This window comes from Miniopterus natalensis, chromosome 18 (genome assembly GCF_054644295.1).
Source record: "Miniopterus natalensis isolate mMinNat1 chromosome 18, mMinNat1.hap1, whole genome shotgun sequence".
Classification (NCBI taxonomy): Eukaryota; Metazoa; Chordata; class Mammalia; order Chiroptera; family Miniopteridae; genus Miniopterus; species Miniopterus natalensis.
The window spans coordinates 18002393-18020218 of NC_142098.1; the positions used below are offsets into that span (position 1 = coordinate 18002393).

At 43.6% G+C, this 17826-nt stretch overlaps 1 protein-coding gene across 1 annotated transcript in view; it reads right to left on the minus strand.

Moving 5' to 3' along the window:
* CDH13 (cadherin 13) overlaps positions 1-17826 on the minus strand; it is an 897713-nt gene that overhangs the window by 801606 nt on the left and 78281 nt on the right. The window lies entirely within an intron of this gene.

Sequence of the window (17826 nt, forward strand, 5' to 3'; positions counted from 1 at the left end):
ACTGGGAAGCTGGGGGCAGTCATTTATTTCAGCCCCAATAAATTTTACCACTGCGCCTCATCCTCCCATGCGTGGGTCCCCGGAAATGCTTTTCTCGAGACCCCATGAAAGGACCCCATTTCCACTGGCAGCAATAAGTCAAGGGGCATCTGTACTTAACTCTGTCACTTTAGCATGAAAACAGCCACAGACGATGCATAAACTAATGGGTCTTGTCTCCGTTCCAATACACTGTATTTATGAAAGTAGGTGGTGGGCTGGACTTGGCCTGTTGGCTGTGGTTTGGTTACCCCTGTACTAGATAGTTCAGTGGCGGGCTCCCTCACCTCCTTCAGGTCCTGGCTCAAATGTTTCCTTCCCTTATCTCCCGACTGAAATTTTAACTTATCCCTCTTTCCTGCCTTACTTTCTCCGGATTTTATTTATTGCTTTCTTTACCTCCTGTCTTCCCCTACTAAGAGGTAAGCTAGATCAAGGTAGGGATTTTGTTTGCCTTGAGGGCCTTAACAGTAACTAGTATAAGATAGGTGCTAAATAAACGTATGTTGAATAAATAGGTATTTCAGGATTTCCTCCAGTTTTTCTTTTGTGTGCCTGTGTGTTTGTTTCTGTTCTGCTCATATGCTAAAAGGCTCCTTTTACATTTTATATCCCAGAAGAGTCAGGTGCTTAAAAGCACAAGGCCTTTAAGGGAACCCCCTTGAGTTTTAAACCCCAGCTCAATTACTTACTAGCTCTGTGCCCTTGTGCTTATATATGACCTCACTAAGCCTCAGTTTTCTCTTTTGTAAGATGAAGACATAGCATTGAACATCTCATAGGATCATGATGATGAAAAAAATCATCACAGAACCTGTCACCTAGAAATCACTCAGTACACAAGAGCCACAATCAGGCAAATGATTAACTCTTTCCTTTGATTAGCACTCTGCCCAGGTAAGATAAGGATCATGTTTATAAACTAAGTCCTTCTGTGCCTTTAACCAAAACTCACATTTACACGCTTGAGATCATGTTTTTTTATACATGTCGTTAGAAGAAACTCTAATAAGAAAAATGAAAGAATTATAATAACCTTCTATTGAGTGCTCACTTTGTGCCTGCTGATAGGCTGATAACTTAGCATGTTTGGTTTCTATATAATCAATAATGCATTGGGGAGAACCAGTAGAATGATCTTCCCAAAGTCCTCCTGTTGGTTGAGCATGTTGAGATATAAACTTCTCTGTCCCATTCCTGAAGACTTGATAGAAACAATTGCCCATGCACTGCAGAATATACCTGTGGGATAAACCTGGTCATCTGCTGACATTTGCTTTAGGTAGAGAATGCAGAAAAAAAAAAATAGCAATATCCAGCCTGAGAGAGCTTCACTTCCATTCCTCCTTCTGGGGCCCTGAACTTAAATTTAAATTCCAGATGGGAGCTCCCTCCAATATCCCCATAAGACTCTTCCTCCACAATGGGGTTCCAGACCCCTAATTCATCCTAAAACAACTGACACCAAGTCTCCATGAAACCTGAAACCCAAAGCAAGTAGATTCCCAGAGTATCTGAAAATATGTGCTACTGGTCAGAATTATGACAAACCTTTGGAAATCAGCAGTTAGGTGATTATAGTCACTAGGAAAAGAGTTGGAAAATGCACCTAGATTTCATCTGAGATGGGCCGGTGGCCACTGACCACTCATTTCTTGAACAAGGTTGAGGAGGGAAAAGTCCCTTTTAAACAACGCCCATTCTATTCCATTCATCTTCCTGGTTCAAGTCATTTACAACAGCTTGAGAAATAGATTTGCCCTGGCTTGTACTTTAAAAAACGGTCAATAACAATATGAGAAATAATTACTACACCTGGAGAAAGTGGGCATCGATTTCAGCAATGACTGGGGCCTCAAAACTGGATTTCAAATATGTTGTAGTAAAGTGATAGCCATTTATTACTTAACTTGCTGAATTTATACTCAACTTGGGCGGGATAGAGTTAATGCTGATGAAACTCTTAAATATAGAGTTCATTTTCCTTCTTTTAAATGGCAATTCGGCCCTGCTCCAAATATTTTGAGTGCTTTCTACTTTCAAGCAACTGCGTTAGGCTCCAAAGACTCAGTGATAAAGAAGATGGGTCATTCCTGCAGGGGGACACTTACATTCTTTCAGTGAAAGAAGATAATAAGTGGCCAGAAACTTCATCATTTAACTTATAATTAATGCAAGTATTGCAAGGAAAACGTGCATAATGGGGTGAACTCACTTGGTCTTGGGGGAATTGGAAAGTTTTTCGAAGAAGTCATATTTAAGGTGCAAATCAAGGAATGGGTAGGAATGAGGGAGGCAGAGTAAAGAAGAAAGGGAACTGTTTTAGGTGCAGGGGCCACACACAAAGGCCTGGAGGCTGGAAAGAGCCTGCTCTCGTCAAGCAGTTATGTGCTGGTAAAAGTTAAAAATCAGCTCTCTACAAAATCCACTATGTGTATATCTATGGATACCTACGTTTATTAAAAATATTATTGATATCTGATACAAGTAACATAATTTGTAAACAACAATGAAACATACAATATTCTCTGTTGTAAACTCCACACAGCCAGTTAATTCTCACAGAATGCTTTTGTTGATTTTTGTCAAACTCTTATATCTGTGGCCAAACTATGGGCACAACTGATGAGCAAGTGTAGTTCCCATATCAATACTGGTCGATATTTTAAGTTAAGAAGTAAGATGTGAGTGAAACAATGAATATATGTCAGAACTTCACTCATTTGTCAATGATGAGACACTTCTTTGCTGAGTTGTATAGCAGTTTCCAAATGCTGTAAGCATACAGTGGTGCCTTGGTTTTCTAATGTAACCCGTTCTGGAGACCGTTCGAGTTCTGAAATGTTCGAAAACTGAGTGATCCACAGCCAACAGCAAGGCCTCAGGATCTTGCCCTCAGCAGAAGCCGTGTGGCATGTTCACCTTCTGAGGCGTGTTCGAAAACCGAAGCGTTTCCTTCCAGGTTTACGGCATTCATAAACCGAAATGTTCATCAATAGAGACGTTCGAAAACCGAGGTACCACTGTATGTTTTTTGAAGGGTGGAGTATATACAATTTAACAGCTACCAGAAACGAGACATTTTAAAATTCAATTGGCATTGTTAACACTTTCTCCATCACTTTCATCCTAGACTACAGGTCAGCAAATTATAAGCCTCCTATCTGTCTTAGTAAGTAAAATTTTATTGAAACACAGCCATGCTCATTTATTTATGTATGTTATGGCTGCTTTCAGTCTACAACTTAATAAGTTGAGTAACTAACAGCAACAGAGAGTTTATTGCCCACAAAGCCTAAGATACTTATTAACTAGCCCTTTACAGAAAAGTTTTCTGACTGCTATTTTAGATCATCAACAAAACAATAAGTCAAGCCTTGATTTGTAGTGTTTGCCAATTCCTGTGGTGTAAATACTCCTACTAAGGCTAATTTGAGACTAGCATGGTGACATCACTGAATAAAGCTTTGGGAAGAGATGTGGAATAGTAGCATAGCATTATGTAGATTTCACCATACAGATACAACAGACCTAAATAACTTCAAAAGTGTAGACAACAGTAAAATGTAGTAAAATAATTAGGAAGTAATAAGTTTTGTGTATTTATTACTCTTGCTTTTAATATAACTTATTTGTAAGTTCATACAATTTAATTTTAAATAATAGCTGTATTTAACAACTGACTTTTAAACTTCCTGAAAATTTAACAGTTCATTCTCAGGGCTGTTATGAGCTGGCTGCAGCACACCAGTGTCCTAAACCAACTGAACGATATCATGTGTGGCTGGGGAGGCAGAGATGGATGTATGGAATAAAGCCAGGCAGATAAACTAAGCAAGGCCTTGTAAACTAGATTGAGGAGATTAGGATTTATCCTGTAAAAAATGGGAAGTCATTGAAGGTTTATAACTGGGAACTAGTTTGATCTCTGCCAGTTCCTATTACCTAATGATTTTAACCCCAGTGAGCATTTTTGGAGTGATTTCTATGTATCAAGAACCATTCTAGGTATTTTACAAATATTAATTCTCACAACATCATGAGATATAGTATTAATATTATGCCCCAGTTTTACAGATGAAACAGAGACAGTAAGCAAATTAATCATCTGCCCAAGGACTTGATTAATGAGTGGTGGAGCTGAGATACGTGGGGCATATTCTAACTTTTCTGTCATTTAGGGGCATTAGGACCTGCAGAGACAGAGCTGTCTCCCAAACATGCGTGAGGGGTTTCATAACAGAATGAACAGGTCCGTTCAAACACTGCAGACATAAATGGCAAAGATGGGTGGGGTAGATCTAGGGTCTGTCATGAAGACCATCCCATGGTAAGGAGATCCCTCTAAATTGGAGCCATCTATTTTCCAGAGGAAGAACTTTGGAAACTGACCACATGCTGAACTTGCCAGCTACCCATCACATGTGATTCCTCCCCGCCACATCCCACCCCCACCCCCAGTAATTTAAATCCCTCCTGAATCTACTCTGATACTTTCTTATATCTTTTACCCTGTCATAAATGATATGAACAACGAGGAAAAGGAAGGGAGAGACCAAACTCTAAATAGGATGGATTCTTATCATTTAAATCTTGGGTGACTTCCCCAGAAATCAAAGTTGATCCTTAATTGTAAGTAGAACTAATGCATCTCTAAGTCACGATATACCTGATTATTCTTAGGGAAATAGGGAACAAGGAGGAATAGCTACTGGTTAGAAGGCACTGTAGCTGCTAAGTGCATCATAGACACTTGTGATTTAAGCTGAAAATTTGCTTTTTAGGGATAATGAAAATCAGCCAATCTTCTAATTTGGTGCATTAGGGAGGAAAAAATCATGTAATGGGAGAGAATAAATGCACATCTTGCAACTGTGGCCTCCAGCAATTTGCAAACCTGACGGGAATGTCCCAGCTGCAAACTTCAAAGTGTGTCCAAAAAGGAGAGCAATGGAAAGAAAATGCAAAAATGCAAGGACCTCTGCTCTGTCACTGGTATTTGACTTGTCACTCCCCCCTCATGACCACCTTCTTGCCTTGTAACCTCTCTCAATGCTCCATATCCTCTTGTCAAAGATCAGCTTCTGATAGCCATAGGCAAATTCTGATGGGTGGAGGGGTTCTGGGGGCATCATTAGAAAGGGAACAGAAGCAGTCTCTGCTTTATTAATTATCAAAAATTAGTCCCCACTGCTTTGCATAAATAAGTCTTGGTCTAACTCTTGCTTGGGACAAATGACTAAGCATACCAGTGCCTCAGTTTCTTCATCTGGGAAATGGAAATAATAACACTACCTCCCTCCTCCCTCACAGTGTGGTTGTGGGAATTCAATGAGATAATAAAAGCACACACGATTATGTCAACAGATAATGTTCCTCAAGGGTGTGCTGTGCGTCAGTTTTAAACACTTCATCTCTATTAACTCTTCATTTTCCCTGCCATCTTAGAGGATGTATTATTATTATTCCTATTTTTCAGATGAGGAAACTGAGGCTTGGAGCAGTTAAGGAACATGCCCAAGAACGCACAGCAAACAATGGAAGGAGCAGGGTTTAAACACACGCAAACTCGAATCCAGCGCTTAGCAAGCTAGGGCCCATTAGTGAGATCTGTCCACCAGGAAACAATTTTTACATTTGTAATTAGTGAAAAACATCAAAAGAAAAATAACAGCTTGTGGCCTATGAAAATCATAAGAAATTCAAGTTTTAATGTCTATAAGTAAAGTTTTATTGGAACTAGCCACATCCATTCATTTATCTATACAGCTGACCCTTGAACAACTCAGGGGTTAGAGGCGCTGCTCACCCCCCACCCCTCACACAGTCAAAAATCCACATATAACTTTTGATTTCCCCAAAACTTAACTACTAATAGCCTACTATTGATCAGAAGCCTTACCAACAACATAAAGGTAGACTAACACACATTTTTCATGTTATATGTATTATATAGTGTATTCTTACAATAAAGTAAGCAAGATAAAATAAAAAGTTATTAAGAAAAATCATAAGAAAGAGAAAATACGTTTACAGCATTTACTGAAGAAAAATCTGTGTGTAAGTGGGGCTATGCAGTTCCAGCCCGTGTTGTTCAGGGGTCAGCTGCATTATCTTGGCTGCTTTTACACTGCATCGGCAAAGCTGAGTCACTGAAAGAGAGACCTTACAGCCCTCAAAGGCTAAAATATGCCCACACATTTACCAACTTATTTCTGGTCATCTTTGGCATACGCAAAACTAACATCATCAGCCACACTAGAAATGTCCCAGGGCTAATGAAATCTTGCACTGGTTTCCAAAGGACCTGAGCCCCTTTCAGAGTCAGGGGCCACCTGGCTGGCGAGGGCTCCCCCTGCGCATCTAAAGTTTCACACTTTCACCTGAGGGCCTCAGTGATTCTCTCATCTTAGCCGAGAAAAGCACTGCCACGTATCCTCAGAGCTTATTAAGTCTGTGCACAGAAAGGCAACTAGAGCACTGCAATAATTATCTGGGTAACGAGTTAAAAATCCCTCTTGCCTAAAATAACCTGGTAATGAGTGAGTTCTGCTATCATACTCACTAAAGAGGAACATTTCCCGGAGAACCAACCAGAATGGAGATTGTGTCAAAATTAGTTTACAAGTCGTGAATGCACTGCCAGGGGCACTGAATATAATTATCCAAAGTGAAAACAGAGGTACAACACATAAGGAAAACTCCCCAAGTTGAAGGGACTTCTTAAGTTGATAATGACAATAGCTAACATTCATTGAGAGATTACCATGTGCCAGGAACTAGGCTAATAGCCTTGTGTGGATCATTTCATTACAACTTGAAATGCCTCAATGAGATGGTTACTATTTTCATTTCCATGTTGCGGATGAAAAACTGAGGCTCTGGGGAGTTGCATTACTTGCCCAAGGATACACAGCTGATGGGTGAAGGAGCTAGCATGTGAATCCAGGCAGTTCTAGCTCCAGAGCATACTACTCTGCACTCCCTATAGATTAAAAAAAAAAAAAAAAATAGGCCAAGACAAGTTACTTGCTATGCCCAGGGCCACAGAGTTGGTTGGTGGCAGAACTGGGACAATTCAGAAGAGACAATACCTTTATGGGGGTGAGACACATGTGCACTGTTTTTGAAGAAGAAAGGGGGAGAACATTTATTCTATTGCCTCTAATCCCAAGTCATCATCATCATCATAATTTTCATCTCATCACTGTCTCATGACATCGTCATTGCCATCACCACCATCACCACAGAAGCTATTAGCTAAGTGTATTATCTCAATTAATCCTTACAATGTCATTTCATTTAGTCTTTAAAACCACTCTTTAGGTGTGAACTATATTATCCCAATTTTATAAATGAGGAAACTGAGTCACAGAGATAAGGCGACCTGTCCTAAGACACCCAGCTGGAAGGTAGAGGGTGTGAAATCCAATAGTCTGACTCCAGAATGCACACTTAATCCCCGCTTCTCCCTGACGCCCTCCCTTTGTAGAGTAGGAAGGACCCCGATGCGTCTCTTCACCTTGGATCATCGGGATCCTTCCAATCTCTTGCAGAGCTCTTGATTCTCTTAGCTGGCGCTCAGCCCCTTTCTAATTGTATTCAATGTTCACACGGCAGTCTCCTCCCACCGCTTCATCTTCACACAGGCAAGCTCACGCACACGCACACACGTACACACGCACATACATACATGCACACACAGTATGAACTCCAAATCGGCTAGTCTGTGTGAGTCCTCCATCAGACACAACATTTGAGAGCATCCTGACAAAGAGTGAAATGAGGGACAGCAGAGTGACTCTATCAAGGACACATATGAGTTCATGCTCTGCCTCCCTACTTACCAGCTCCTAAGGTTTAAGTAAGGTATGCCTCAGGTGCTCAGTTTCCTCATTTATTAAGTGAGAATTATGGCACCTACCACACTGTAGGATTGTCATTTGAATTTTAAAAGGACTATTTATGTCAATATTCTAGCATAGCGCCTGGGAAATGAGCATCTGACAAAGGACTACCATTATTAATAAAACTAGGAAAAAGGTAGATGGATGGGTGGGTGAATAGATGGATGAATTATTGGATGGATGAAATTCTAACATAGAAGGAGTGGTTTTGAGAGAAAAATGAGAGAGAAGAAAAAATAAAGTGTTCTATGTAATAAAAAAAAAAGTTATTTAATCTGCACAATGGAAGGCTCTCTCAAGCTGCAGGAGGCCTACGGGATCAGAGTGTGACCAATAGGTCAGCAAGATGTTCATTTCCAAAACCCATCCCAGCAGTTGACTCTGCTGAACATTCCCCAAAGTCATTTCAAGATTCTTATTCCCAGCATTATTTGTTAATGCCTACAAGGAGGCATGGAGAGGATGGGAACAGATGAAAGAACAGGCAAGATTAAAAATGCCGTCAACATAAGAGCCGCACCTACTTTGCTTAACACTGACTCCCTAGCACGTAGCAGTTTCTTGCATTTTGGAACTCTTTGGTCAAGACAAGCTAAATTCTAGATTCTAAAGCAAAAAACAAAAAAGAGAGAGAGAAGAAAAACAATTTCAACAAGTGAAACGGTGTAATTTTTATCTATCACTTGTCACAAACTGCGTGGATTTTTTACTTGGTGGTGTGTGTGTTTAGGGGGAGGTTGATAGTTCCCTGAAATCACTTAAACCTCCCCCCATCTTGTGGCTCCACTGCCCTCCCCTGGACCCTCTGCCTCCGGATTACAGGACAGGCAATAGAGGAAATGTGCGTGGAGCACCGCACAGGAGGTTTACAGAAGTAAAGCTGACTCTTACACCACCTGCAGGCCGCTGGCCAGAACCCGGCCTAAGAAAGCCTGGGAAATGTAACCTAGCCGTGTGCACTGGAGAAAGAAGGAAAGGCTTTGGTTAATAACTAGTTGGTCTCCACCATGGACATGGACTAAATGGAAAAGTGAATGCCTATGAGAAGCAAAGAAATGTAGCCCTGCAAGTGGATGACACACAGTGTAGGGAGGAACAGGTGCCACCTCGCCTGTACATACCTAAGGAGATTTCCTGCGGTCATTATCTGGCTGGAACTGCTCCCTGTGGGTGACTACTCACGTGAAACCCATCCATCCCCGTACTGGTCCCCAGGCCCACCTGCCCTGCATTTATACCTGCCGCGGTGGCTGCCACCATGACTCCCCGATGTTGGATCCGACTGACCTAATGGTACTGCTGTGAGTCAACTTTGGATATCTCAACCCCACAGCCAGGGGGAAAGAAAAATGCCCAGATTTAATTTTCAGTCAAGGTAGCAGAAACCATTTATTGACTTTTAAAATAGAAATGTGAGAAAACATGTGCCAAGCCCCAGGTGCCAATTGAATAAGCAGTCAGAGCTTTATGGTGCCGGAGATGCCATCAAATCGGGGCACTTATCACAGGCGGGCTCATATTAGAGAAGCTTATGTATGCGTCTGTGTCCCTGATACCCTGGGAGCATCTGGCAGGCAGAAACTGAGTTACTCATCTCTGATTCCCCCACAAGACTGCTGGGCACAGCCTTGCATGTGACAGTGGGTGTCAGTGGTATACATCTGTCCTTCTGGTCTACCCGCCATCTCTCAGCTTCAAGCAGCAGTGCCCGGCTTGCCTTTGGAATATCATCTCACTTTCCACATTTAATCCATGAAATTAAGATGACTCCATCTCCAGCTTCAGAGATAGTGTTGCGACCCTAGTCTTAGCAGCCACCCCTGGCACAGTGCCTTAATTAGAGGTGTTCACAGGACCCGAGCTGGGTGAATCGTGGCCATTCCTCTGCAAAAACGGTTGGGGAACAACAGCTCTCTTTCTGCTAGATTTTGAAACTATGAGGCTACAAATATGGGCCTGCCAGCAGCCATTTGATACCTCATGGGGATCACCTGACTGAAAGTGAAGTCACCACAGAAGAAAATAGACCCAAGAGATAAAGAGAAACCAATTCCATTTGACAATATTCAAGCCCCTGTACTCAGCTGTTTCTGCAGCTCAGTTCCCTGGACTTTTTCAGTTTAGTGAACTATACCTTTCCCACTTTAAGTTAGGTGTTCATCCCTTAAAATCAACAGGGTCTTAGTGAAAATTGGATTCAAAGTGCTCATTGAGTCAAATTAAAATAACATTTGGAATATTTTTATTCTACAGATGCCCTGTCGGGTTTCAATGCAAACCATGAAGTCTTCCTTGAATCCATTCCCCTGCCACCCAAGGGCCCAGTTACACTGTGGTCTGTCTGAGGATGGGGCACTGGAGGAAGGAAGGGCTATGGGACTCGAGCACACAGCACGCCCCAGCCACGTTTCACAAAATCACGTAGTGATGCACACATTTCCTTCCACCTTTAACGCCATCGACGCAGTCTAACCTAACTAATTTTCCACCTGGGCTACATTCACAGCCTCCTGATGGCTGGCCCCACAGCAAACTTACCTTCTGTGCTCATCACAGTAGCAAGAGTGACCCTAAAACTTGACTTATTGAATGCCCCCTGCTTACAATTCCCAACGGCTCTCATTGTATTTAGAGTAAAATCTGAACTCTTTACCCTGACCTATAAAGACCAGAATGATGTGGCCCCAGTCTATATTTCAAACTCCATGTCTTGCCCTCTCTCCTTCATGCACATGATTTAGCTTTTAATTCTTCAAACATATCAATCTATATGCTGATTCCCGGCCTTTGGCCTTGCTGTTAATTCTACCTGAAGTGCCTTTCTCTCAGCCTCTTCAGCAGTCTCAGAAACTTTGGCCCTCTACCCAAGCCTCATGGGACAATTCACCAGTTCCATGACCCTTCCTGTGCCTTTTTTCATCTTGTGCCTTCCATCGCCCACCCTTAGCTGCCTAAGAACCTCCTAGCCTCCCTACATGCCCCCCATGGTCATCCTAAATAAAACCTTCCCAGCTGGTCTTCATTGGCTCCATGGCCGAAGCAATGCTCCCTCATCTGTTTTCCTTCAGCTCACCATGTGTATAAACATTACACCATGGCGCATGGCAACGCAGTCTTTTGTTTATATATCTGAATCCTCTATCAGATCATGAGTTTATCAAGGGCTGGGGAATGTCTTACTGCTTTTGATAGAATGTGGGTTTTAAATACCACCGGCAAATGCTTGTAAGTGCTCAATGAAGGTTTGTTAAATAAAAGGAAAAAGTGGCTGTTTATTGGATAAATTAGTCAAGTTCTCTTGGAATGAATTACTTAGCAACCCCAACTGCAATTTCATCATCTATCAAATAAACATTTTGGCCAGTAGTTCTCAGTCGTGGCTGTATCCCATAATCATGTGGGGAGAGCTCAGTAATGCGGGTTCTTGATCCTACCTCCAGGAAAGCTCATTCATTCATTCATTCATTTTTGTTCAGTGCATGTTTATTGAACAATTCCTACCTGCCAGATCTTGGTTTTGGCACGGGAGACCCACCAGTGGATAAGCCAGGTCAAGACTTTGCCCTCATGGAGCTTCTATTCCAAGAATTATATTAGGTCATATTTATTGAGGCCCTGTGACCCTCTAACATTTGAAACAATGGCTTTGCCTGTATTGACCTCCTGAGTTCCCACCTCAGCCCTAGGAGGTGGGACTCTTATTTGTCACTGAGGGGCAGAGAGCTTCAATTGGCTACTTCATACCTGTCATAAGTATAGGAATTGGCCTGGGAGCCTGATTTCAAACCAGTTTTCCTACATCAGGCTGCTCTCTGGAAAACACGCACGGGAGAGCTGAGTGGAACCACTGTTCAACTAAGTCAGTGATTTGTTAGTATATGCCATTCACTGAATGACTCGAGCAAGAATTCATAAAGTCCTGGCCAATGTGAACAAAAGCCTTCTCAATAAAGATTTGTATGTAATCAAATGCTTAAAAACAAAGGAAACACTGGACCCTCCTTTATGTCCATCAATGCATTCACTCCTCATGTAACCTGTGAGGCAGGTGTCATTACCTCATTCTATAGGTGAGGAAACTGAGAGCCAGTGAGCCCTACCCAAAGCCACTCAGCAGTCAGTGGTAGAGCAGGGACTTGAACCCAGGACTGCTTGACTCCATGAAAATGTGGGCTTTTAGCTGCCAAGCTTTAAGTAACAGGGTCTCTCCACACCATCTGTTCCAAAAGATCTCAGGCCAAAATTATAGCAACAGGCCCATAGCAGCGCCTTAGGAGTATCCTGCTCAAGTAACCCCTGAGGAGGGGCACTGAGGCTTGAATCTTTCCACCTTATCAGATTTCAACATGAAGCCACTCCAGCAGCAAAACAGCATCAACCTTCACAAAAGATTTCACAATTGCAAACTGCTTTCCCATGGAATACCTGATTTACTGGCCATGGCCACCCAGTGAGAGAGATATTGATCTTGGCATGGAGGCTATTCAAAATATTTAACAACTGTTACGATATGGGCACCGGCCCATCAGAGCAGACACTGGCCATATGCACCCTGTGTAGCCATCCCAGGGCCTCCCTGCCAGCTCTCAAATTTGGATGAGACACTGTCCCACCTGGACTCCTTTCACACCAGTGACTAGACTGTGTCCCACAGACCTCAGGGTTCGGGGTACTTTCTGTGTCTTCCCGTAGCATCTTCTCCTTCCTCTCCTCCCCATTGCTAGGTGCCTCCTACCCACACATCAGGTGCAGTTCAGAGGTCATCTGGTCAGGGAACCTTCCCAAGCAGAGCTGCCATGGTGAATCCTCTTTGCACTCACCTCTAATCTACAGAGGCTGCTTCCTGGGAACACCTACCACTCCCCCAGGAGCTGCCCTTAACAATGGTAGATGGAGAGTTGGTGGATAAGCACCCCAGCCCTTTGCGTGTCGGTGGGGATAACGGAAGTGTGCTCGCACTGTCCCCCAGAGCCTCCAGGGGGCTCAGCTTCAGTTGCCCATGAGGGTAGCCCGCGCTGATGTGGTAACAACCCTTTACTGGCTCCCTTCCTTTTTCTGTATTACTGCCTCATTTCTCTACCAGTGTTTCCTGGGATCACCTCCCAGATAAACAGTTTGCACACAAATCCTTGTCGCAGAGTCTGCTTCTGCAGGTATCCAAACTAAAGCAGCTTTTAGAACCCACAGGCTAACTCAGGTCTCACAGGACTCTGCTCTTTACCTTCAGGAAGCTCATCTTTGTTTGGTTTTACACAAGCACTCAGGGGATGATCTGATGCCTGGCCGCCCCCACTCCCCACTAACAGGTGAGTCCCTACTGTACTAGGCTGAATAATGACCCCCAAAGATATCAAGTCCTAACCCCTGTGTTATTGTCACATTTGGCTAGTTATGAATATTGATAATAGAAAGAAAGCAAGGGCGAGGTCAGATATTCTAAGCATGGTCATCTGGGCAGCTTCACTAGGAAACTACAACTTCACGCTCGCCAGGGAACCTGCGGTCCGTTCCCTGCAGACCACTGCGGGAAGGAATTGAACAAAGGGGGAGATGGACACATGAAACGTGAAGTTGGGGTGATGCAGGGAGAATGCTTGCCTTTCAGTCTAATGTGGGAAAAAGATAATTGACTAGAAGCCACTGCAGCACACGAAATCTTGAAGAGTTAATTGGTTAAGCTCCTGGTTATAATCCCCAGACAAAGAATTCTCTCTCTCTTGCTTTACTCTTCCCCATTTGCTCCTCTCTTGCTCCGTGACCTGCACTTGTCTGCCCTCACCATAGCCATGTAGCCTTAAGCAGCGAATGGCCCATGGCCATGCAGACTCCACAGGCAATGGATTGTAGCTGGGAAACAAGCTAAACTAGCCAGATGCTGGACTGGAATGTACTTTAATACGTAGCAGAGACTCTGGGCAGTGGCCTTCATTCTTGCCCAACTGAAGACAAGATTGGACCTTGTCTATGGTGGGATGGAGGGAAATGAGACGTTGGAAACCCAGGGGGTTAATTCCACAGAAATAAAGATCACTCATCCTCCCATGCAAATCTCAAGATATTCCTTTCCTTATAACATCGCAAGGACTCCATTTCCAACCGTAACAGGTGGGGACGCAGAAGGCACCCTACTGATAACACCTGGAACCCATAAGTGTTACCGTATGTGGCAACAACTTTGTAGGTGTGATTAAATAAATAATTTTGGCATGAGGAGATTATCCTGCATTATCTGGGTGGGCACTAAAGGCAATCACAGATATCATTACAAAAAAGGAGGCAGCGGGAAATTTGACACAGGGGAGGAGACGGCCATGAGACCACAGAGGCAGAGATTGGAACGGTGTGGCCACAGATCAAGGAATCCTCGCAGCCAGCAGAAGTTGGGAGAGGCAAGGAATGTATTCTCTAGAGCCTGCCGACACCTTGACTACAGCCCCTTGAAACTGATCTTGGCCTCCAGAACTGTAAGAGAATGCATGTGTGTTGTTTTAAGCCACTAGTTTTATGGTAATTTGTTACAGCAGCCCTAGGAAACTAATGACCATAAAGTCAGTGTCCCTGCTATTGGATGTCCCTGGCTCCTCTCAAGTCCTCTTATCTGAGGCTGAACCAACAACATCTGCATCCAAGTCTGTTAAAGTTTGGTTTGCGTCCGCTGAAAAGATATGTGAAGCCCTAACCCCAAGTACCTGTGACAGTACTGTTACTTGGAAGTAGCTTTTGCAAATGTAATCAAGGTACAATGAGGTCATTTTTTTAACTCAACATGACTGGTGTTATTATAAGAGAAGAGGCACAAGAGACAGACAGAGGAGAACTCTGTGATGATGGAGGCAGAGATTGGAGTGATGTGACCACAGGCCAAGAAATGCCAAGGACTGCCAGCAACACCAGAAGCTAAGAGAAAGGCAGAAAACAGGCCCTTCCCTGGAGACTTCAGAGGGAGCATGGTCTTGCTGACACCTTGATTTCAGACGTTTTGCCTCCAGAAATGTAAGAGAATAAATTTCTGTTGTTTTAAGCCATCTAGTTTCTGATACTTTGATCCGGCTGCCCTAATAGAAAATTCCAAACCCTTTCTGCTGTGTCTAGATCGAGTCACCAAAAGGTCTGTCTTCAGGCAGCCCTGGGAACTTAGAATCTTGTTAAATTCGTTCCTGAATTATCACAGCCACGCTCTCTCGGTTATTAATTGTTATTAACTCCCTCGGTTAATGTGCGGTTAGCGAGCATTATGAAGCACTTTAAGTCAGGATATGGCTTTTCTAAAGATGCCGTAAGTACCACGAGAAGCTCTGTAACGTTGCAGAAGGCACTCTAAGTTGGAGACTCACAGGCTTAAAGCCAATTGTGGCCGCAAATGAGTCCCACAGCCACCATCAGCACCAATCCTGTGCTGCTGACCACTAAGTCAGGCCATCTTCTTGTTGGGGGACAGGGAGGCCCCGCTCCCTGCTCTGGTTTCTCCTCGCACATTATTAACGTGTAATGAAGAGTAGGCTCTGCCTTATTGATCTTCAGACCAGAGCTATGTGTGATGCTAAGAAAAGCCCCAAAGGATTTTATTTGATTGTTGCACAAAACAATAACCTCCCTCACCAAATTAGCTGCTAAACGGGTGGGGGTTTCACCTTGAAATTGTTGTCAAGGTAGCAACACAGGAATGTCTATATTTGCTAATCTTTGTTCAAATATACATCCTTGCTGTTTGCACCGTGTCAAATGAGTCCCTGAGAAATATCAGGCCACGCTGTGGAGGGGGAAATGCAGCGCGGGAGAGATGAGAACCATGAGAGGACATTGGGAGGCAGGGAGTACGGCACAGAGTGACAATGATGGGGACTTGTCTCTGAAAAATGACAAGCGACAATCTCGACCTCCTTTCTTTTTCTCCTGCTCTCAAAAGATTACTAATAAGAAAACCCTCAATCTTAGAACCCCAGAAATTCCCTCTCTCCTCAGCCACATCGTAATTTTACTGGCGGTTTTTTATGGACCGTTTGATGGTATCTAAGCCACATGTTGACCACTACTCCGTGCTGAAACTCAAGAGCAAGCCTCTCCTCCATCTGCTGGTGGCTCAGTTCTTTGGCTCAGCCTGAAGTCAGATAAGAGAACGGCCTTCAGGTCAGATAAGGTCACAGGATGCAGAGCAGCAGGCCTGGCTCAGGAGACTCTACGGAAGCTCTCAGAGGGGGCCTGGTCTCCTTAAGTCCTCTAGCAGCCTGGGGTTCGGAGTTGCAGAAAACCTCTCTCTCCAGTCGACAGTAGACCCCTGCCATCCCCATGCACTAAAATGGCACACACAGAACCCATTTGGGAAAGAATTCCCTGTTGGGCTCAGGGGTGTCCTTTGGTTCCTGACTTTATGGAAACTGGTTTTTCCAAACGTTGGAAGAACATCCTGTGGGAAAGCAGAACTGACAGCCCATCGCAAGCCCCTCTGTCAGGGGAAAAGGTGATGAAAATCCTCCATGTGACCCTTTAGAGAAGAGAGAGATTCAGACCCAAATTAGAGACTAAGAGCTTCTAATGGATTTGTCTCTCCTAATTGCCTGTGTAGCATGTCTGTTATATTTAGATAAGGCTTCAATAGGGCCCAAAGAAGATCCAGGAGGGAGTCTCAAAAATGAGTAAAAGTGTTTGAAAATGGGGCTTATGGACTGAGGAACTGGGGTTATTTATCCTGGAAAAGAGAAGGCTGAGGAGGGACATATAAAGACTTCATACTAGATTAATTATGTAAATAAGCAGACATCCAGCTGGCCTGGAATCTCAACTATTTGTCAGGGACGGTGGGTTTGGGGGAGGAGGGAGGGTTACTAGTAGTTACTAGTGAAGATTAGTTATCTGCACAAATTTCTGAGGGGTTCATTGTTGCTGGACAATACACGCTGTACATATGCCAAGTCGGTTTTAATGAGCCCAGACACCACCCACTAAGCATCATTTCCAGCTAAGCATGTGATAAAGGTGGGTTGTTGTTTTTTTGTCCATTGCCACAAGCAGAGACCTCGCAGGGGTTCCTCGTGCAATGGCAGACTCCATGGCTCATCCCTTCTTCAATTCCCCCAACTACAGTGAGATTTTGGGAGGGACTATTAGGGACTCTGTCGCCCAGGCAGGACGATGCTGGGAAGAATGTCCCCTCAGGATGAGGAACTGCGCTTGGCCTGAGGTGGGAGAGGTGTCCCCTTGCTCAAGAAAGTCATAACTTCCCTCTTGGGGAATTCTGCCCCCTGGTTCTCCCTCATGACCACACTGTAGTCAGTCTTCCTTTCATTCAACAGGACATTTACTGAGCACCGAGCTCAGCCTGGTCCTTCCAATCTCTGGGCTCTGACCCTGGACACATAGATGAGGAAAAGTGTTCTAATCATGCAAAAAAAAAAAAAATAAGACTTAAATACTAATAGCACCAATAATCATTAGTGAGCACATATTCTGCTCTGGATCCTGGACCCAGCACTTCCAATATACGACCTCATTTAACTCTCAAAATACTCCAATGAAAGAGGAACTATTGTTTCCCCCTTTTTGCAGATAAAGAAGCCTTAGCAGGTCAACTAATTTGCTCAAGGTTACAGAATCAGTAAGGGTCATGGTGAGATCTGAACCCATGCTTTCTAACACTTTGTCTTTTTTAGTGTGCATTTGCTTTTGTTGACTTTTTGATGGGGATTTTGAGCAGATCACAGAATTTTACATTTGGGAAATATCATAGCAACCACTCAACCAACTGTCTTTTTGTATATTTTTGCTACCCTTGAGCTCTCTGTTATCCTGCCTTACTGAAATGTTCCACAAAGTGTTTGCAGAGGAAGCACAGGGGAGGGGCCCCCCAACCGTTCTTGGGGGAAGGCAAGGAATGTGTCCAGGA